Here is a 24,620-nt window from a genome sequence, read left to right on the forward strand (position 1 = left end):
GAACAAAACGTGTTAATCTTTGTTTAATACTATGTTTTTATTTCTTGTTTAGTAATGTATGTTTTATAGGTATGTTATATGGTGGTTGTTGTTCGATAGAGTAGAGAACTTAGAGTTACATTACAGGTACATTTTTGGTTGAATAACTCATATGAGAAAAAAAAATGGAAACCATTCTGTCATTTTAACAGTCAATATTATTTTAATTATGCTAGTCGTATAGAATAGGTCATTGAGAACTGAAGCTACTGTACAGAGATGACTTTGCTTTGCATTTGCACGTGTGCGCTATTATTATTATTATTATTATTATTATTATTATTATTATTATTATTATTATTATTATTATTATTATTATTATTATTATTATATGTTTCAGGATCCAGTGTATGGAGTACCGATCACACGCTAGATTGTTAATAAAGAGGTAAATTGCCCTACCCCTCCAAACATACTGGCTCGGAGAAGAGCAGGAAAAAGCCCGAATGTGGGAGACTGAAGGACAGCCCAGATTTTGATATTTATCACCCTCATAATATGGAGACAACAAATGATTACCAAAAGTGCATATGAAAGAGAGCGCTGGAAACTAGAGCTCCGGAGGTGCCACCAGAACCATCTCAGTTTTGTTGCTGGCAGACACAATTTTATTTGAATAACTCATATGAGAAGAATATGGAAATCATTCTGTCATTTAACAGCCAATATTATTTGTCGGATATCAACAAGAACTTTGAATTATGCTAGACGAGGCACTTTATAAGGCCGGTTATAGAATATAGAATTACGAAGTGAAGCTACGGTGGTGGCGGCGGTGTCCTCGTCCTCGTCCTCAGTTCACGAACTGGCATGATAATATGCTACATGTCCTAAAATCCTGTTTCGTTTCACCGTAACTGGTATAGCTTAAATCTTCCCAATCTGTTCATCTTCAGGTCTACTTGATGAAGGAAGTTATAGAGATCTGGAGGTGAGCTTTAAAATTTATCAAGGTATTTCAGTAACATGGCGTGGTATGTTCCAAATATTTCACAAAATCAAAGTGAGGAATGTTACCCAGCGACGAATATAAACGAGGGAGACCCGAGCTCATGCCATACGGGTAGTGGAGTCACTTTGTCTGGGGCTTTTGACTCTCAAGAAGCATCATAGCCATTTAAGTGCCGCGACCCTTAAATAAATATGACAGTAGAAAACTAACAATCAATTATAACAAATTATTAAACATGAAATCATAAGATCTCCTCACCTTAGCTAATACACTGAACAATAAGAAACGTGAAGTACTGGGTACGAAGATCTTGCAATAAGACTATGGTTACCTAAACATCTGACTTCCATATTAGACACCGAAGAATTTTTTAATTATAAATATGTCTTCCACAAGGCTAGTATTGAATGAGTGTTTGATTAGGTACGTAGTTATGGTTGATTGATTGATTGATTGATTGATTGATTGATTGATTGATTGATTGATTGATTGATTGATTGATTGATTGATTGATTGATTGATTGATTGATTGATTGATTGATTGATTGATTGATTGATTGATTGATTGATTGATTGATTGATTGATTGATTGATTGATTGATTGATTGAAACATGAATAAGGTCTCCGTCTTATTCAAAAGATGAAAGGAAAACGCTTAGGAAATAATAATAATAATAATAATAATAATAATAATAATAATAATAATAATAATAATAATAATTGTACCGGTTGGTACACCTATACGCCGCACATTTGAATTTTCCGCCTCAAAGTACTCCTCTACAGCTAAAACTCTGAACTTTAAAACTGAATTAATTCAACCGTTTATCAGAAGATGTCACTGTGTTAATTTCGAATTGTTTTTGTTTACTAATTATCAAGAAGTGTGGACATTCTCTCACAGATGTCTCTACCAAAATCTATGATCACGCACCCTGGTGCGAAGTGATGGAACTTTTCTTGAAGATATTTTATACTCATAAGTTTTCCTATAACTAAATTTCGTTCTTTCATTTGTGGGTTGGCAATATAAATCTTTTCTTTCCGCCAGTTTTGAAGTTAGCCAATCAATAATTTCTGTCATTAATTTTCAGCCACCGGGCGAGTTGGCCGTGCGCGTAGAGGCACGCGGCTGTGAGCTTGCATCCGGGAGATCGTGGGTTCGAGCCCCACTGTCGGCAGCCTGGGGCTGTACCTTAATTAAGGCCACGGCCACTTCCTTCCAACTCCTAAGCCTTTCCCATCCCATCGTCGCCATAAGATCTATCTGTGTCGGTGCGACGTAAAGCAAGTAGCAAATATATATTTATTTTTTTTCAGCCAATTGTGTCTTCAATTTTTGATGTGTAAGTTTTAGTTAGCCAATAAACGCCTGTGGGTGTGTCTTAATTATTCATGAAAGGTCTCGAATCTTCCCCGAGGGTATAAAGACTGCTGATTTTCTTGTCTCTCGGCCACTTCAAACAACATCTAGAGTAGTGTATGGAAGTATAGCAGGGGGCGGGTAGTGCCTCTTCCTTCGGGCAGCAGCTCTTCAACAAAGGTAATGGCCTTTTAACATCTTTATTTCTTGCTAGCTCAGCAGTTTAGCCCTCGGGGAAGGTCCGAAACCTTTTCAATGTAACCTACCTCTCTAAAAATGTAACTTAGCGCCGGCTTATGTAAACATTTCTTATTACTTTAACTGTAAATCGGGGATAGAGAGTGCCTTACCCTCTCGAGCTCCCCTTCATTTTGAGTTGAGGTGACTACGTTTTCATAACCGATTTTCTACTTTTCATGTATTAAAATTTTTTTATACGAGTCACCTCCCTAGCTTGGGAATAGCCCCTGTGTCATCGGCCTAGTGCCCCTTAGGTTTTATAAGGTTTCATGTAGGAGTGCAAGCAACGCCTCCATTCACCTTGGTATTTTGGGCCATTTAATTAATCTGTTCTTTTCCACTGAGGCCCAGTAGGTTGGGTACGAGATACCCTCGTTTCATTTGATGTAAGTTGTGCCTCGATGGCAATTATGTGTAAAAGTCTGGTATTGCCTTTAATAGGCTTAAAAGATTGAGAGCGGGTCAGCTCTTTCTGGTATTCTGAAAGGTGCCTCTAGGAGGCTTGACATTACTAGGTGGGAGCAAGTGCTCCATGTAATTAGGGGTTTTCTGCCCTTTGGTAAATTGTGGTTGTGAGCTGAGAGCTCAGGAATTATAAATCTTGGGGCTCGTAGCCCCGATCTTGTAAGAATCCCCTAAAACTTGTGTTTTCGCTTGTAAAATTATCATTGTACCTGTGTTTTTTTAATGGTTAATTCACCTAGTGAAAATTTGTTAAATCTTGTTGTCTATTGAAAATATAACCTTTATTGAAATTTTAATTCATCTTTCGGACTTGTAGTTAGACCCATTCCAGCCCGCACCTTCTTTCACCTCTGCATTCCATGGATAACTCCGTAACAATAATAACAATCATCATCATCATCACCATCATCACTACCGAGGTTCCGGAATGTTGTCCCGCAGGAATTTCATGTTCCAGAAATCTACCGAAACGAGGCTGACGCATTTGAACACTTTCAAATAACACCGGATTGGTCCGGGATCGAACACACCAACTTGACTCAGAAAGTCAGCGCTCCGCCGTTATAGACACTCCGCCCGCACGCTAAGAAAAAAAAGGGCAATGAAAGTTGGGAATTAGAAACTAGCGTCGACTTACAAACTTCGTACCAGCGGATGCTCAAAAGGACGGCGGTTGAATAGGGAACATAAAATCTAGAATAAAAGTACATACAAAAAAAGTATTGGCGAAGGAACCTGTCAACTCGTGAGCACCTTTTCAATTCACAAGAAAATATTTATAATAGTTCTGCGAATGTGCATCAGTTACAATATGGAAATTTAATTACGGTTTTATTTCCATCATCAAATGAAGTATTACTGTTTAAGCACATTAGAACATGTTAATATATGTTAAGTTGGAACGATCACTTAGATTGCTCCTAAGCAGACTGCGTATTTACCCACATTCAAATTGTCAATCTGAAGTACCACCTCTTAGTACGAAAGTGTTGAACTCCGGAGTGAGAATATCAGTGTGCGATCCGCTGAAGAATGGATAACTTCTACTATGCCTTCTGTTTCAGTGGTAGCTCTCAGTTAACGCTGATGGCTGTTAGTGTGAGTATCCTCTGATATAGAAGCTCGCAGTGAAGTGGGCTGTGGTGACATGAAACAAAGTATGGAGTGCTATCCCCCACAATTCCCACGGAACTTGCTATCAATTTATCAGATGCGCAAATTTGTAATATACACCGAGCAAGTGGATGCGCGTTTAGGGTCACGTACCTATTAGCTTGCATTTGGGGAAGAGTTGGTTCGAAATGTCGGCAGCCCAAAAGACAAATGCATACTTCAGTAGATCTTCAGTAGCTGGCCATTTTGTTAAGCAGCTCACATACATTCACAGGCTGACGACCGCAGATCTAGTATATGTATTTTTTCAGATGCTCATCATTTTTTATTAATTTATCATTTTTTGTTATTAATTTAATATCTCACGTATATCAATAACACAAAAATGATAAATTAATAAATTTAAAAAATGATGAGCGTCTGAAAAAATACAATATCTCACTTATCAGCCTTTGTTGGCAGGACCTAGTGTTTATAGTGCACTATGTCTTCTGGTATGGGCTAGAGCAATTTTGTTACTTTCATTGATCTGTCTCTGTCTTATCCTTGGCTTTGACAATATGAAAGTGACTGAGGTATGAGCGATGCTAGTAATGCCATTCCTTCTGCAGCCAGTCCCTGCTATGAATGGTGTGAAAATGTTGCTCATAGGGTCGGTTGGTGCATGCATTTCAGTGGGTTTGGCAGACTGATATGTAATAGCAACTTCTGGCTCGGTCAGGAAAGCAACGGGAAACTACATCACTCCTCATTTCCCTAGTACGCCTCTTCAGTGATGCCTAGGCCATCTATGACAGCTGATGGCAGAGCTGTTGAGGATCCAACCAGCCTTAGGGCTGAAGACTGAACATACATACACATACATCTCACTTATCATTTATTTCATAACAATTTTCTAAACAATTTATATGCTTAATTTTGTTTTACGTTTGCCTAAGGTGTACTCTTAAATTATATTTTTGAAATTGACCATGCACTCAATAAATTTGAAAAAAAGTCACGTGATGACCGACTGAAGCAGTCTTTACTCAAACTAGGCGACTCTGCAGTAATAAGAGCTGCGTGGCGACATCTTCATCTACATTTCTTGACTTTGTTAATTGAGTCCACTCATACCAAACAGCCCCTCAACTGTATTACGAGGCTGAGTGACCTCCTTACAACCTTCAGTCCAGAATTAGAATCCGTGGCTGAGCTGGGAATCGAACACGAAACTTCGAGGCACGCCACGGGACTGGCTATCTCAAGGCACAAATATTTGTATCTGTCAAAACCGACCAGTTCCGTAATGAAATGATTGACGAAAATATCGATAATACGCTTCTCACTTCAGTGACGCGAGTTTTCCCGCAGAGTTCAAAGGTTTAATATACATCAAATTTGCTAATTCTACTCCCCTTCATCGAAGCGAGAGTGTGTTTATTGGGTATATAAAGGGCCTTTTAGGCCGCCCGGTTGGTAATGAAGGCCACCATAAAAGGATGATAATGTGGTGGTTGCGCACTTCTGCACATCATGGATTTGGTTCCCTTCAAACACACATAGCCCGCCACATGTAGCGGTGGGAGGGGTGTGAGGCGACCTGCTCTCACTGAAATAAAATAGTCACTTCTTTTTTTAACGATGGCCTAATATGAAATTCTACACTTGCTGGCAGTGCAGTGATACCGATATTAATAGTGATTTGTTTCTTCAACACTAATTGCGAAAGCCGAATCTTATTAGACTTCATTCGTCTTAAAATTGTCTGAGATGGTAGTGGCGTTGATAATTGTTTCGTTAAGGTGTAGTATGTACATCTAAATCAAGTTGATAGTGAACACGAGAGGATATTTCACTCTCTAGTCCCTGATTTCGGCTGAGTTCTTTTGGCTTGTTCGAAATTTACATTTAAGGTTTGAAAGTTACATTTTAGAAAATTAAAGTTAATTATTAAACATTGAAAACCTTCCCTTCGAGCTAACTTCCAAAGACTATCACTTAGCTAAACCAGGACTGCCATTACCTTGAGCTGATGGACTTTTCGACGATGTACGAGGCACCCTCGCCTCCTTTATTAACACATACTCTGTCGACTGGAACGATCAATAAGACAACCTGGTCCGAACCTGTGCCAGCTTTTATACCTCAGAGGAAGGTTCCAGAAATCTCTAGGCTAAGGCCCGACACACCCCCAATTTTCATTGGGTAATTAAATAGATACAAGACAACGCTTATTGTCTGAAAAATAAATATACAAAATTTCCTATTGGCCAACATCTTAAGTTGGCGGGAAGAGGTCGAAGTATTGTAAACTTTAACATACCGAAAACAAAGAATAATCACTTCAGTTTAGGAAAAGTTAGAAGAAAAAAATTACTTTAAAATTTTACTAGTCAATCTTCTCATCAGAGGGTATAACATACGTTACAGTAGAGACATCTGTAGAGAAATGTCCAAACTGCTTGAATTAGTTGTTGCAAGTTTTAGATTTAACCCATTACCTACCAAAATTAATTCAAACTGAATTTTACCCTATAATTGATTTTATTTAAATGTTTGTGGCATGAATAAGCGAGAAAATATGATTTTATTATATTTCGATGCAGGATCCTAAAATTAAGGGGCGTCCCAATTTTGATACATTGGCAACTTATGATAGCAGAAGGCTACAATATTTTATTTATGCTAAATAACAGTTACCATGCATTGATATGCACTAATTTATTGCTTCACAACATATTTACAAATTTTATGACTCTACATCTGTTCACTGACAAATTTGAGATAGGATTTTCACAGCATCGCAGAAAATTTATTTATTTATTTATTTCATACCACCAACAGAGATGTTTCTCCAATTACAGGTGGCTTAGTCATTATGCATTAAATATTAAAAATAACAATTGTTAGAAAGAACGTAATATCTAAAAATAAAAATATACATCATTATTAACAAGTAGAGTAGCAAACGGAATTTACAGCACATTAAAACTTTTTCAAGTTTAAATATACTTACTGTAATATCTAAAAATTAATTTAAAAAGTAGACTTTTTCAGGTTCGAAGTGGACTTATGACCTAAAATACTTAATATCTAAAAATTAATTAAAAAGTAGAAATACAGAAACATAAAATAAATTAGGAATTAGGATCTACAAAAGAAATAACTCCAATCTTAGACTGACACCAGTTAAAGAAACTGACATACAAAAAGAAAATCATAGAAAGTAACGCATGAAATATACGTGTTTGGTGAGAGATGAGTTGTAGCAATAGGTATGAACAGCACATTAAATCTTAAGTGCAAATAGACATTAGTAATGATAATTTGTTTGCAGTTTTCCCTACATTTTCTTTATCTATATTTAAATTATATGAATTTAAATAAAATAAAACACAAAAATGAAACACAAATTAACCAAGAAATAAGTATAAATATAGTACATACATACACCTATAGGGTAAACCTTCAGAAATAGTGAACTGAACTCAAAGTGCCCAGCATAGTGTGACCATTACTTCAACTGTGTGCCTTCTTCAATAATTTTACATAATAATTGTATCTAACAGCAAAGTCTAGATCAAGATCAGGAAGTTTTTGAACTGTGACGTTATAAGTAGTGCACATTCTGAACAGTGGTGAGCTTCTATAAAATACTGTTTTAGAAATCGGAAGAAACAAGAAATGTCTGTGTCTTAAACTTCCTTTCCGGGTATTGAACGAGAATTGTTGTAGAAAGTAACTGTTATCTACCACATTATTGATAACTCTATGGAGGTATTTTTGATCATTTATTATACGTCTGTTTAATAATGAAGTGAAGTTAAATTCTTTCGGGAGATGTTTATAGTGAATTATGCCGCTAGGAACAAACCTGTTATATTTTTTAAAGTAAAGATAACGTAAGAAACGTTTTTGAAATTTCTCCACATGGTTTTGATAAGATTTGTAAATGGGAGACCAAATTACCGACGCGTACTCAAGTTTGGACCTCACAAGTTTGTTGAACAAAAGTGTGAGGCTTGGATATTATTCAGCTCTCTGGTGTGTCGGATTAAGAAGCCCAGTTTTTTGTAGGCATCATTAATTGTGTCATAAATGTGTGAGTTAAACGACAAATTGTTTGTGATGCGTACTCCTAGATCATGAATTGAATTAACCTGCGTCAGTAATTCGTTCTTGATAACAGTACACGTGTTCTTTAGGGAATTTTCCGTGTGTAATTTTCATGAAGCAACATTTCTTTATATTGAAATGTAAATTATTTTCTATACTCCATTCGTATAATTGATTTAAATCGCTTTGAAGTTTGTCGATGTCTCCATCACATTTTATTTCTTTGTAAAGTTTTATATCATCCGCATATAAAAGGCAGTTTGAAAACTTAACCTTAGATGGGAGATCGTTGACATAAACGTTAAACAGCAACGGACCCAGGTTTGAACCCTGTGGAACACCAGAATAGACAGAAAAAATGTCTGAATTACAATTGCGATATGCTACATACTGTTGCCTGTCTCTAAGGTAGGATGAAATCAGTGATAGCATTGGCGAAGTCATTCCAAATTCAGAGAGCTTTTTCAATAAAATATCGTGATCAATTTTGTCAAAGGCTTTCGAAAAATCCAAGTAAATTACATCAACATTTCCCTGCCTATGTAGAACATTAAAAGAATACTGCCCAAAATTAACAAGATTGCTTATTGTTGATCTACCAGGCATAAAGCCATGCTGATATTCACTTATAGCCTTCTTTACATGAGCGAAAATACGACCATATAAAATTTGTTCTAGGATTTTGCACGGAGCGCATAAAATACAGACAGGTCGATAATTCTCAATCATCTTATTGTCCCCAGATTTAAAGATTGGACAAACTCTCGATATTTTCCAGGCTTTGGGAAATGTCTGCTTCTTAAGTATCAAATTATACAGTCTCAGAAGAGGAATGAGTAACACTTCAGAACATGCTTTTAGGATGTAGGGAGGTATCCCATCAGGGCCACATGATTTTTTGGACTTTAATTTCATAATAGCTGCTTTATATTCACTTGTGTTTATAAATTCTACTCCTAGGGAATCGTTTACCAGTAATCGCGGTGTATCAGGAATAGCGTAAGAAGGTGGAGAAGAAGAGTAAACAGATTTAAAGAACGTTGCAAAACCATTGGAGATACATTGACTATTATCTAGCGTTATATTATTAAGTTCCATACTCTGTAAGGGTGGATCTTTTTGAGTTCGCTTATTTTTAATAAAATTCCAGAATGATATAGTATATTTCGTGATGTTGTTTTGAATTTCAGAGATATAACGATTGTACGCTTTGTTGATTAAGGTTTTAACATAATTCCTGAGTTGTTTATATATTTGTTTACTATGATCAGAATTTTTTTGTCGTCTTCTATGCAATTCTTTCAATATTATGGATTATTTCCGAAGTAAACCAAACCGGGTATTTAGTTCTCCAAAAAATGCTCTTTTGGGGACCGTGGCTTCAAATACAGAATTTACTTTCACGTAAAAATGTTCTACTGCTTCATCTACATCTTCGATTTTTTCCAACACAGACCAGTCCGTTTCTCGAAACATGTTATATATACCAAGAAAATTTGCTTTCTGAAAATCATACGCTATAGTACGAGTTTGCTTTATTCGATCACGTTCACCTCTTGGTTCTAGAAGAATTGTTAGTGCAGGGTGGTGTGGATCTTCTGGGACTAACGGATATTGCTCTCTACTCACAGTAACACCACTTACATTAGTTAAAATGAGATCAAGACTTCTATCATTAACATTCAAAACATTATTGAGAGATTTCAATTGATACAGAGACACAAAATTAGCTAGGGACTTGTATGCGATTCCACCATTTAACATATCATAATCTGAACTAACTATTAATGGAAGGTTGAAATCGCCTACAAGTATGATATCCTGACTTTGAAGTTTTTCATTAGTTTCAAATAAATTATAAAATGTTAAGTATGTTTCTAGATCACTGGCAGGTGGAAAGTATACAGATACAATGTAGTATGTATGATGGTGCAATACTATTTTAACACATACTGCCTCAATATCCTTAAATTTTAAATCTAGTTGCTGTGACATGATCTCCTGATTGACAGCAATAAGTACCCCTCCTCCCCTCTTGGTACCCATTCTATCTCTACGATGAACATTATACCTATTATCCAAGAGTTCAGTATTGCTGACGTCACTACTTAACCATGTCTCGGAAATTAACAATATATCATGTTCTGAATCGGTACTATTTACGCAAAATTCATTTAGTTTGGTGTTGAGTCCTCTCACATTCTGATAATAAATAGTTATTATATTAGAGTCCATTATGAGTTTGAGAGATAAGTCATTTTAGTTTAACCTACTGACGTCTTCAAGTGTTTTCAGATTATACACGTACTGGTCCTCTTCCCGCTTGCGAAGCTTTATGTTGCCTGAAGGATCAACCCACAAATATGCGTAGTTCTTCTCATTCTTCAATCTGCGCGCATGTCCAAGAATCTTCTTACGATAAGGAGTTAAGTTCTGGTTTATGTACATTATTCCATTACTTGGAAAGCCAAGCTGGGATGCGTTCAGATTCCTCTTCACTTTACGTCTCCGAATAAAGTTTTCTTTATCTGTTCTCCGCACAAACTTCACAATGATTCCCGCTGAAGACTGATGGGGTTGTTTCTTTAATCTGTGGCAGGTGTCGATCATTTCGTTATTCACTTCAATGTCCAATGCTCAACCTAACACCTTCACTAATTCCAGCGTGTCTTCTGTTTTCGTTTCAGGAATTCCCAGAATTTCGATGGAATTCCTCCTACCATACTGGTCTAAATCGTCAAGTTGCAATGTTACATTATTAAGCTGCGTTTTAAGTTGAAGGTTCTCCTCTTTCAGTTTGTCAATGTTTTCTAAGCACAGCGCTATTTCTTTTGATTGTTGCTTAATTAGCTCCGCGGCGGTGTCAAGTTTCTCATGACTTAATTCTAAACTCTTGCCCAGTTCCCATTCTGTTTCCATGTTCTTTATTTTCACGTTCTCTAGTTCCGTCTTAACACTTTTCATCTCTGTTTTTACTTTCGCTACTTCATTCTTCAACTCAGCTAGTAGTTGGTAGATATCACTAACAGATGGCGCCTGGGCTTTATCACCACTGGCTACAACCTGACATGTCTTACACTTCCATAACCGTCCCTCCGATTCTATAATGTCCACATCCTGTTCTGTTAAATCAACACATTTGCTGTGGTACCAACCCTGACATGCTCTGCACTTAATTTTCTGTGAACTATTCCGTTTGCCAATAGTTTTACCACATTTTACACATGAATTCATAGCGGAGAACTTGCGAAACGGTGAATCGATAGTTCAACGGCGATAGTACTCCCTTAGTTTGATATTGTCTGTTGGTAACAGTGCATTCACTACTCTTTGTTTACATCTAACCTACACAATCCGTACTCACTTTATTTGGAATTTTACTGTTCTTTCAGAATTTCGATGCACACGTATTTATCAGTCTGATAGTAAAATGCTAATTGTTAAACGTACATACCTTTCTAGCTGCATACACAAGGTATAACACACTGAAATTACCCAGTTTGAGGGAGCTTCACCGCCACACAACTACCTACCACCACACCATGGTCACAAAGCGGAATTCTGCCACAAGAAATAAACCTTCGGCTCCAATGAAATGTGCAACATGAGTTAGGCACTCAAATTAATGGCAGCTAACGTTCATCGGGTATGGAATGGAACAAAGCATTTATCGTACAGCGGCACATCGCAACGTACACAAACCCTTGTCGTCGTCTTCTTGCAATGTCCGCATCTTCTCTGAGTTGCAATCGGTGTAATGAAATGATTTCTTGAATGGAACCTGACTTCAGGCTTACTCTTCCTCCTAGGAGTTTGCTGCTTTGAGGGCCTCTGCGTTTGGGTGTTGAATCTGATGTTTTAGAAAGATACGCTAGCGCTATCTTCCTTCGTACATCTAGCAGAGATACATTATCTTCTTCATTGGCAGTTTGGTACGCTCTTCAAGTATTTACTATTGTAACATCCAACATCTGGGTAAAACGTGGCCACCACTACTTTTGCGAGTGAATTCTTGTTTGTAAGCACCCAAATGCATCATAGAACAATTTTTCAAATATATCAGCAACAGACTTTCCATGTAAATTGTCAATGATATGACCAACTTCTATTGGTGAGCAGCTTTCTATAGAGTGTTCTGGTTGACATACAGTATTTCCCACCTGGGTGTACCTACACTTTGAGTATGCTCTGTTTGATCTGTGGGCTTACAGTTGGATGTCATCTCTGCTAAACGGCATGTTTTCTGCCTTTTAGGCTGCTTTTCTTTTTTTCTTTTTTTCTCTGCATAAGGCAATGGTAGATAATCTAACTGTATTTCCGTTTCCTTTGTATTTGCATCGGTACGAAATACTTCTAATGTCCCTGCTACATCACGTATTTCAGTGTCCAAAAGTTCATTTCTAGCACCACCCCCTCCGCAGGTTCCTCGTCAGAATCAGGCGGTAAAATTATTGCTCCGATATCATCCACTTCCTGAGAATCATTTTCCAGCTCTTCGAGATAGCTTCTTATCTCTGTAACTGTCAGGCGTGTAGTAGGCTCTGTGACATTGTATTTGCCTAGAACACAAGAAGTAACACGAAGTGTTGTACTATAAAAACAAGAATACATTTATTGAATAAATGTTCTCTAACTATGCTAATACCGGTATAATGTACTAAAATCAGAGAAATGCAGCATTGTAGGTGATGAAGCATTCAACAATGAACCAATGAAAGTTTTACTGCTTTATACCATTGTCCCAAAAATGGGACGGCGTGAAGAAACACATGTGATTCTTACCTATATAACAATAACGGCCAGCTGATGCACCAATTGCACTCTGGAAACTTAGAAGTATAGCGTTGATACCGGAATGAGCTTCAGAAATCCACTCTAAGGAAATATGCTCAGCTTCAAAGATCAGTTGCAGAACCTAACTAGAGCACATGTAGATAGAACACTCGAGGTGGAAGAGTATGAAACTAAACATAATGCTCTTTTGTTTTCTAGTGCAACAGCAAACAGTTTGACCAATATGACAGAAAAATACCCCTAAATTTGTAATTAGTGTTTAAAAAATAATAAAATACTTGCGTCCCATAAATGGGACATTGGCTGATAATAGATGGCATTCTTCAAGGCGCTTCATTTGAATTAATGGGGCAAGTGTACCCACCGGTATAATAATAATAATAATAATAATAATAATAATAATAATAATAATAATAATAATAATAATAATTTTAATAATAATAATAATAATAATAATTCACAGCCTGTTTCCAGTCATTTGATCGGGTCAGAAATGGAATGAATGAAGTCCCCTTCTAGTAATGTCTTTTTCCCCAAATACTGGGATCCAAATGGGAAATTTTAAAGATTCTTTAAGTTTGGCAATATCTGCCGCAACCGTGCCACCAGACTGGACCTTCCTAATTAGAAGTTCGTAAACAAATTCCTCCTTGCGCAGGTACCCAGGTGCAAGGACTTCGCGAGGACCAGACATAGGGATAGAAAATCCAACAAAATTTGAATAATTCCAGCAACCAAGAAAATTTTTAGATTCGATGTTGATTTATATTAATAGCCGTCAACAGGAGCTTCATCCAGACCCATTCAACCACGCTCTGCTACCACTTGTTACCGAGTTTCTGTGGATCACAGAGGTGAAAGAAGGTGCGGGTATGAATGGTTCAAGATTAATTAAAACTTTCAAATTACAGTTATATTCTATTCTTTGCTATCTTTTGGTTTCTTTTCAGATGTTAAATTGTAACAAAACAATTCGATAAGCAAAAAAATATTTCAGGGTACAGAACTAGCTTGTTAGCTTAGGTACAACGTTGTAAAAATCAGAATAATGAACAAAATGCCAATTAACAATCTGAGCATAGAGCTCCCAAATTGAAATTGTGAGGTGAGCACTACTGCTCCATTCACTCCATAATAAAGGAGACGGATCTTCCAATTTCTTTTACACCATAGTAAGAGCCTCCTGGATCTATAAGTGTGTCTAGGAGACTACTCTCCAAATCTTATAACATTACAGCCTTCCAAAGGCACCATTCAACTTTTACATTAATAAACAGAGCGTCTTTGCTCTATAAAATTTATATTTTCAGATATGTCCAGGCCTATCAAAGGTACAACCTACAATTCAAAGAGTATTCACTGTCTTAGATGCTCAACAGTCTAACATCTTAACATAAAATGAAAAAGTTCAACAGGGGTATCGAGTACCCATCCTACCAGGCCTTTGCGAAAAACAACAGGTTCAAGTTACTGGACCAAAATTCAAAATGTTCAGGAGGCGGACACTTAAGCTCCTTGAAATTAGAAATGAAAAAGCTTAAAACCCTACTTGGGTTTCTGGCCCAAGGTTACAGAGGCTAAGTCTGAAATAAACATTGTTAAGAGAATTTTCTGTAACTTGTAGCAAATAATTCGAATATCAAATTCGTTTTTGTTAACAAAATATTCAGTTTTTGTCTCAAATTTTTCCAATGTCCCACTAAATTTCATCCAGAATTGTTGCCGCCCATTCATGTGAAGATCACTAAACAATATGTCCGACTCGTTGGCTGAATGGTCAGCGTACTGGCCTTCGGTTCAAAGGGTCCCGGGTTCGATTCCCGGCCGGGTCGGGGATTTCAACCTTCATTGGTTAATTCAAATGGCCCGGGGGCTGGGTGTTTGTGCTGTCCCCAACATCCCTGCAACTCACACACCACACATAACACTGTCCTCCACCACAATAACACGCAGTTACCAACACATGGCAGATGCTGCCCTTCCTTATCGGAGGGTCTGCCTTACAAGGGTTGCACTCGGCTAGAAATAGCCACACAAAATTATGCTAAACAATATAATCATTTCGAATTTTCCTTAGAATAATTGCATTTTGTAGAACCCTTCTTGTGCCAGCCGATTAATAAAAGACCAATATTCCTGACTCAGGAGGAGGAATAATAAATGCTCGCAAAGGGAATCTGTTGCCTGAACAAAATCCAACGGATGTGGGGTACCTTTATCTTGGCATACACATTTTAGTTAAGTTATTTTTGTTTTACCCACAGTAATGGTAACCTTTCTTTCTTTCTTAATTCGCTTACCCTCCAGGGTCGGCTTTTCCCTCGGACTTAGCGGGGGATCCCATCTCTACCGCCTCAAGGGCAGTGTCCTGGAGCTTCAGACTCTTGGTCGGGGGATACAGCTGGGAGTATGACCAGTACCTCGCCCAGGCGGCCTCACCTGCTATACTGAACAGGGGCCTTGCGGGGGCGATGGGAATATTGGAAGAGATAGACAAGGAAGAGGGAAGGAAGCGGCCGTGGCTTTAAGTTAGGTACCATCTCGGCATTTGCCTGGAGGAGAAGTGGGAAACCACGGAAAACCACTTCCAGGATGGCTCAGGTGGGAATCGAACCCACCTGTACTCAGTTGACTTCCCGAGGCTGAGTTGACCCCGTTGCACCCCTCGTAACACTTTTCAAATTTCGTAGCAGTGCCGGGAATCGAACCCGGGCCTCCGGGGCTGGCAGCTAATCATACTAACCACTACACCACAGGGGCGGACAATGGTCACCTTTGAAGTAAATAAATGGATAAATGGCGCGAAGTTTGTTAGTTTAAAATCGCATTCGGACATCACAAGTCTCGCCATCGAATCGTTCTGTCTGCCAGTTACTGCAACTTGTTAAATGTTATTACTTATAATTTGATTATGATTTCGCAAGTTACTTATTCTAACATTACAATACACCTGCAAGATTTTGGAAACATATTATAGATAGATCGAATCACGAATGAAGAGATACTGAATCGAATTGGTCAGAGGAGATCGTTGTGGCTAAAATTGACGAGAAGAAGAGATAGAATGATAGGACTCATCTTAAGTCACCCAGGACTTGTGCAGTTGGTTTCTGAGGGAAGTGTATGGGGTAAGAACGGTAGGGGTAGACCAAGGTATGAATATGACAAGCAGATTAGAGCAGATGTAAGATGCAGCAGTCATGTAGAAATGGAAAGGTTAGCACAGGATAGGGTGGCATGGAGAACTGCTTCTAACCATTCTATGGATCTATGGACTGATGACTCAAACAACACTGTTATCAGCTACATACATTGCTATAATAAACGTGATTATAATTTTTATTTATACGGATGAATTATTATAGTTCATTGGAATGCGAAGATTAATTGATTTAAACTGATTTTATGCAACAATGTACATAATGTAAATAGACGTAGTGGAATAGTTTAATTTTCTGAAAAATAAAATTTATACATTTATTTGTATACACGATTCATAAAATATTAACCTTGTTTTACCGAAATCTCTTTTCTATACGAACAGAAAGTATAATCCTTCCCATTTAAAGAAGAGTTAGTGAATATATTCACTAAAATCTCAAAAATAATATGAATACATTATTGCTTACAACATTATGCCAAAAGATAACATTTGGTACTTAAAGAAAAAAGTGTCCTAACCTTCACATCAAAAAAATTAAAATCCCTGACAGACAGACTTGAAGAATGAAGTAAAAATGATAATATAAATGAGTCAAAATATGTGAATTGGCCCCTATTTTACCAACATTACTCAAATGCAAAAATTAATACTTCAATAGGAGTATATGAAATATATTTGCCTTTAGGTAACTTGGCAAATTCAAAATACTACGAAAATAATATAAAAAAAAGATTTTTACGCTGAGTTAAAAACATTTGTAAGTGCCCGTTGTATATTTATGACATTCACGTGTAATATATAAACAAGAACGAACTATTAAATATGGCACACGGATGTCATCACTTTAAAAAAAAACATACAGGAATATTTTCATGTTATCTAACAGCAATAAGATGTTTAATGTATAAAACCTGTACAAGGGAGCCTCCGTGGCTCAGACGGCAGCGCGTCGGCCTCCCACCGCTGGATACTGTGGTTAAAATCCCGGTCACTCCATGTGAGATTTGTGCTGGACAAAGCGGAGGCGGGACAGGTTTTTCTCCGGGTACTCCGATTTTCCCTGTCATCTTTCATTCCAGCAACACTCTCCATTATCATTTCATAGCATTTATCACTCATTAATAAATCACCTTGGGAGTGGCGACCCCATTGTAATAACAGCCTATATATGTTTCAATCATTACATCCCTGACCCGGTCAAAGACTGGAAAACAGGTTGTAGGTTTTCATTTTCAAAACCTATACAAGTCTTTTATAATAATTTTAATGCAAAAAGAGAAATAATTGGTTTATTCCATTTTTAAACCAACGACAGATCTCTTTGTCTAGAACGCCGTGACTTTAACTTTCCGTTTAACCCGTTGAGTTGTAAATGGTATTGCTCTAAAAATGTTTGCATAATTTTATTCGATTAAATCTATTTCATAAGAAAAATACAGCGTTTTTTTTTATTGCTGATGGCAGTGGTTATTGATTTAAGAGGAATTTCAACTGTGTATCGTCCGCCTTCGTAGCATAACTGTTAGTGCTTCTAGCTGCTACTAGGCCCAGGTTCGATTTCCGATACTGCCACAGATTTAAGAATGACAGGAGGGCTGGTTTGAGGTTAAAATGACGCATGTATCTCACCTCCATTGGGGGTGTGCTCGAAAAGAGCCCTGTCTCCTCGGGACGAGTTTTGTCTGGCCCCATGGCTAAATGGTTATCAAACTGGCCTTTGATCGAAGGAGTCCCGGGTTTGATTCCTGGCCGGGTCGGGGATTTTAAACTTCATTGGTAAATTCTTCTAGTTCGGGAGTTGGGTGTTTGTGCCATCTTCAACGTTCGAATTCATCTTACGTAGGGATGATAGGGATTCATCACCACAGATGCGCGAGTGGCCTATAGGGCGTCACCTCGAAAGATCTGCACCACCCCTCTCCGGATGTCATACGCCGTTATTATTAATATTATTAGGCAACCAGCCTCCATTAACTAATCAGAAGGAATGCAGAAGATACCCGACCTTCGCTAAATGAAAACATCGGCAAAAGAAAGGGAAGGTCGACGACTTTCTACGCCTTGCAAACCTAATAACGTCGGGGTCGGAAGAGAACAACTGTTGACCAAGGGTGATCGGATAAGAAAGATGGAACTAAGGATGGTGGTGGTGATTATTGTTTTAAGAGGAAGTGCAACTAGGCAACCATCTATATATATAAAATAGCTTGTCCTGACTGACTGACTGACTGACTGACTGATTCATCATCGCCGAGCCAAAACTACTGGACATAAAGAAATGAAATTTTGGGGATATATTCATGTTATGATGTAGGTGCTCGCTAAGAGAGGATTTTTGGATATTCCTTCGGTAAGGGGGTGAAAATGGGGGTGAAATTTTAAAATGAGTGTATCTATATCTCAAAACTTTAAAAGTTTACAGATATAAAAATTGGTATTTAGAATCTTCTTTAAAAATAAGGAAACACGTATTTTTTTGTTTTCAGAAAATCCCAATATGAGGGATGAAAAAGGGTGAAAATGGGGGAAAATGGGTTGAATGCCTTTAATCAGGATACCGGTACTTATATCTCAGAAACTTAAGATATTACAGACCTGAAAATTGGTACTTTTGATCTCTTTTAAAAATAAAGAAGCACGTATTTTTTTGTTTTTGTAAAATCCAATTAATGGGAGGGTGAAAAGGGGGTGAATTTTTAAAATGAGTGAATCTATATCTCCAAACTTTTAAAGTTTGCAGATGTAAAAATTGCTATTTAGAATCTTCATTAAAAATAAAGAAACACGTATTTCTTTGTTTTCGGAAAATCGCAATAGGAGGAGTGAAAAGGGGTGAAAAATGGGTTGAATGCCTTTAATGAGGCTACTTATATCTCAGAAACTGAAGATATTATAGACCTGAAAATTGGTGTTTGGGATCTCTTTTAAAAATAAAGAAACACGTATTTTTTGTTTTTCTGGAAAACCCAATTAAGGGGGCTGAAAAGGGGGTAATATTTTAAAATGAGTGTATCTATATCTCAAAACTTTTAAAGGTTATAGATGTAAAAAATGGTATTTAGAATCTCCATTAAAAATAAAGAAACACGTATATTTTTGTTTTCGGAAAATCGTAATAGGAAGGGTGGTAAAGGTTGAAAAACGGGTCGAATGCATTTCATGAGTCTACTTATATTTCAGAAACTGAAGATATTACAGACCTGAAAATTGGTGTTTGGGATCTCCTTTAAAAATAAAGAAACACGTATTTTTCTTTTTGTGGAAAATCCAATTAATGGGGGGGGGTGAAAAGGGGGTGATTTTTTAAAATTAGTGTATCTATATCTCAAAACTTTTAAAGTTTATAGATGTAAAAATTGGTATTTAGAATCTCCTTTAAAAATAAAGAAACACGTATATTTTTGTTTTCGGAAAATCCCGATAGGAAGGGTGTAAAAGGGTGAATAATGGGTTGAATGCCTTTCATGAGGCTACTTATATTTCAGAACCTGAAGGTATTACAGACCTGGAAATTGGTATTTTGGATCTACTTTAAAAGTAAAGAAACACGTATTTTTTCGTTTTTGGAAAATCCAAATATTGGGGGTGAAGAGGGGGGGTGAATTTTTTAAAATGAGTCTGTCTACATCTTAAAACTTTAAAATTTACAGATGTTAAAATTGGTAGTTAGAATCTCCTCTAAAAATAAAGGAACACGTTTTTTTTGTTTCCTGCAAATCCTAATAGGAGGGGTGTAAAAGGGTGAAAAATGGGTTGAATGCCTTAATTGAGGATACACATACCTCAGAAACGAAAGATATTACAGAACTGATAATTTGCATATGGGATCTCCTTTAAAAATTAAGAAACACGTATTTTATAGTTTTTGGAAAAGCCAATTAATGGCGGTTAAACAGGAGTGACAAATTGGGGTGAATTTTTTTAAAGACTATATCTACAGAATATCTTGGAAACGCAAAATGTTACAGACGTAAAGAGTGGGTGTAAATCTCCTGTAAATGTAAAGAAATATAGGTGATTTGTTTTTGGAAACTCCACTTAAGGGGAACTTAAAAGGGGTGAAATTTTAAAATGAGAATTTTTACAGTATATCTAAAAAAACTTAACATGTTACAGAAGTAAAAAATGGTATTTTTTATCTCTATTAAAAGTTAAGAATCGTGTATTTTTAGTTTTCTGCAACACCGCTTGGGTGGAGGGGAGGGGGGGGGGAAGTGACTGAAAATGGTGTTGAATTATTTTAATTAGGGTACTGATATCTCAAAAATGAAGATGTTACAGACGTGAAATTTGATATTTGCAATCTGCTTTAAAAGTAAAGAAACACGTATTCTCGGAAAGTCCAAAGAAGGTGGGGGGGTGAACGAATTGAAAAATTAATTGCCTGAATTGTATGAGAATACATACATCTAATAAAAACTAAAGTTGTTACAGACGTGAAAATTCTTATTTGGACCTCCTTTAAAAACAAAGAAGAACGGGTTTTGGTGGGGAAACCATCTTGGAGGGCGGGAGTGTAAAGGAGTTGAATTCCTTTCATGAGGGCACATAAATCGAAAACTGAAGAAGTTAGAGTCGTGATAATTGGTATTTAGAAGATCCTTTACTATTAAAGAAACAAGTATTAATTGCGGGAAAATTAACTTAAGAGGGGGGGGGATTATTGTGAAATGAAGTGAAAAAAGTGAATTATTTTTATGGGGATACTTATATCTCAAAACTGAAGGTAATAGACGTGAACATTGGTGTTTGGAATCTCCCTTAAACATAAAGAAACAAGCATTCTTTTAATTTTTTATGGGGGGGGGGGGGCTGGCGGTAAATAAACTTAACTTCGGTGGGGTGTAGACGGAGGTGAGACCAATTGATTTTACTGTTATTAATGTACTTATAAGGATCCTCCGTTGCTCAGGCGGCAGCGCGCCGGCCACTCACAGCTGGGTTCCGTGGTTCAAATCCCGGTCACTCCATGTGGCATTCATGCTGGACAAAACGGAGGCGGGACAGGTTTTTCTCCGGATACTCCGGTTTTCCCTGTCATCAGCCATTCCAGCAACACATAATAATAATCATAATAATAATAGTAATAATATTCCGCACCGTCGTCAAATGTGCGGACCGCGCTGGAAACGGATCCTGGACGGGTAATGACTAAGCATGCAGTCCGGCCGCGGTTTCAGTGCCGCCAAGGCACCCAATATGACACCACGCCGGATCTCCTGAACGATTTTATCCATATTTAAAATATTATAGGAAAAGATGGCAAAGATTTACGGACCCAACTGACCGGGAGGAATACCTGAGCCTAGCCCGGGAAGTACGAAATCGATTGCTGGAAAGGAAGATCTAAAAGTGGGAGGAAACGTGCCGTAAAATCATAGAAAACCAGTCAGATCGGGAATTTTGGTGGATTCTCGCAGAAAACGAGTCAGATCGCGAATTTCGGCGGATTATATATCTAATACAATAAGCATTCAATTATACATTTCAGTATAATACCGTAGCGAAGCACGGGTATCTTGCTAGTCCTCTATATAACACTAATCAGAAAGAAAAAAATGGAAGAGGTCCGACACTTCGAAAAATGAAAATATCGGCCAAAGGCAGACAAGGGCCACGAAGGGCATGAAAATGAATGACTCCCTAGGCGCCCATACGTAATACCGTCGGGCTCTGAAAAGAACAAAAGTTGACCAAGGAGGGTCGGATAGGATAGATGAAAGTGAGGAGGCTAGCACAAGTAAGTGGAAACAATGCCAGGACTCAACTGAAGGCCCCGTAGTCGTCAACCCACGCTCCAAAGTTCAGAATCCCTGGGGTCCCTTTTACTGACCTCTTACGACAGGCAGGGAATACCGTGGGTGTTATTCTAGCACCCCCCCACAGGGGTGGAACTAAGGAGGCTCACACAAGAATCAATCAATCAATCAATCAATCAATCAATCAATCAATCAATCAATCAATCAATCAATCAATCAATCAATCAGTCAACACTGATCTGCATTTAGGGCATTCGTCCAGGTGGCAGATTCCGTATCTGTTGTTTTACTAGACTTTTCTTAAATGATTGCAAAGAATTTGGAAATTTACTGAACATCCCCCTTGGAAAATTATTCCAATCCTTAACTCCCCTTCCTATAAATGAACTTTCCCCCCAATTTGTCCTCTTGAACTCCAACTTTATCTTCATCAAGTGGAAGCAATGCCAGACTCAGCTACGGGAACCGTGGTTGATAACCTACGCTCACAAATTAAGAGCCTCAGATCCTCCTTTTAATCACCTCTTACGACAGGTGGAGGATATCATGGGTATATTCTATCACCCAATCCACAGGGTATTTTATTGCTCCTATTTGCATTTGGAGCTCCCCCCACTACGAAAAAAATTATAACCCTCACCCCGAAAATATTCTTGGTTACGGCCTTCATTTCAAGGTTTGGTACGAAGCGTGTTTTTTAAGAAAGTACCGTTTTTAAATATGGCCGCTGCAGAACTTCGGTCGTCATTCAAAGCATGCGCGCTCAGTACGTACGCTAGCCACAAACGCCATTACGGAAGCATTCGCCTCTATTTACATTTGTTTGTGCGCATTGAAAATGGCTATAAAAATTAACGATCCCGCCGAGTGGGAAGTACGCTCTACGACTCGTTTCCTAAATGCTAAAGACGTGAAAGCTGTTGAAATTCATCGGTTAGTGTAGTGTAAGCAGAACACACTAAGAGCGAAGGAATGGTACGAAAATGGGTTAGAGCATTTAAGGAAGGCCGTATTAATGTTACGACGAGAAGGCTAGTGGGCGACCGTCCATCATTACTGAAGACTTGGTGACTACCTCTTGTTCCTGCACTTGAAAAAGCATTCAGAAAGTCAGCGTCTCGACGGCGATGATGATGACCTAGACCGTACTGGATTGGCTGGCACATCAGGTGGCAGATTTTTATGAGGATGGAATTCAGAAGCTGGTTTCACGATATGACAAGTGCCTTAATACCATGTTCAGAAGTAGTTTAAGATCCAGGCTTACATGTAAAAAAAAAATATTGTTTAAGAAATGGCATCACTTGTTTTTCTAAACAGTACTTACTTAAAAAACATGCCTCGTATATCAGAATTTGGAGGGTTGAATTCGGTATATTTCTCAAGAAATTAATTTACTGAAGCAGTAAAAAAAATATTGCAGATGTTATGTAACCTATTATTAAACTTGCAGGCATTAAACGGATCAGTATATGACTGCGAACTGTTTACGAGCAGATAAAGTTTCTTGGTTCAATAGTTGTGCCTGCAATAAATACAAAGCAAATGGGATTAATGAAATTACTGGCGATATACTAAAGACAATGGTTTGGGTTATAATACCGTATCTGAAATATTTATTTGATTACTGTTTGCGTGAAGGAGCAATACCACATGAATGGATAGTTGCAATAGTAGCCCCAGTGTACAAAGGAAAGGGTGATAAACACAAAGGGGATAATTACAGGCCAGTCATCCTGACATGTGTTGCAGGTAAGCTCTCGGAAAGACACTTTCTGATTTTATTAGACGCGTTTGCGAAATAAAGTGGTTTAACAGAAAGCTGTTCGGGTTTCGGAACGGTTATTACAGTGAGGCTCAACTTTTAGCATTCCAGCAAGATATACCAGATATTTAAGGTTCAGGTCAAATGGACTTAATCGCTATTGATCTATCCAAGGCTTTTGATAGGATAGATCACGGGAGACTGCTGACAAAAACGAGGGCTACTGGACTAGAAAAGAGAGTGGTTGAAAGGGTGGCTACATTTCTAGAAAACAGAACCCAAAGAATTCAAATAACAATTAAGAGGGTGTCCGCAGCGCAGTATTATTGGACCTTTATGTTTTCTTATGTACGAGGGTAATCGCAAAAATAAGGTCTCCTGTTTTTTTATAAATACAGAACTCTGTTCATGTGGCTGTTGGTCGTAATATTGTGAAGAGTGTTTCCCGCGCTCGCATATAAACATGCACACGCTGCGCTGAGGCACTCACCGAGTTCGATAGCTGCAGTCGCTTACTTGCGACCAGTATCCAGTAATCGGGAGATAGTGGGTTCGAATCCCACTGTCGGCAGCCCTGAAGATTGTTTTCCGTGGTTTTCCATTTTCACACCAGGAAAATACTGGGGCTGTACCTTAATTAAGGCCACGGCCGCTTCCTTCCCAATCCTAGGCCTTTCCTATCCCATCGTCGCCATAAGACCTATCTGTGTCGGTGCGACGTAAAACAAATAGCTGAGGCACTCAGTCTTGGCTTGGCAGCCTTTGAGAATGGAGCTCCCGTTTGATGTTACGGCCCAAGTGCGAAGTGCACGCAGTTATTCGGTTTTTGAACGCAAAAGGTACTGAACCGATTGAAATCCATCGCCAG

Source organism: Anabrus simplex, chromosome 1, assembly GCF_040414725.1.
Source record: "Anabrus simplex isolate iqAnaSimp1 chromosome 1, ASM4041472v1, whole genome shotgun sequence".
NCBI lineage: Eukaryota > Metazoa > Arthropoda > Insecta > Orthoptera > Tettigoniidae > Anabrus > Anabrus simplex.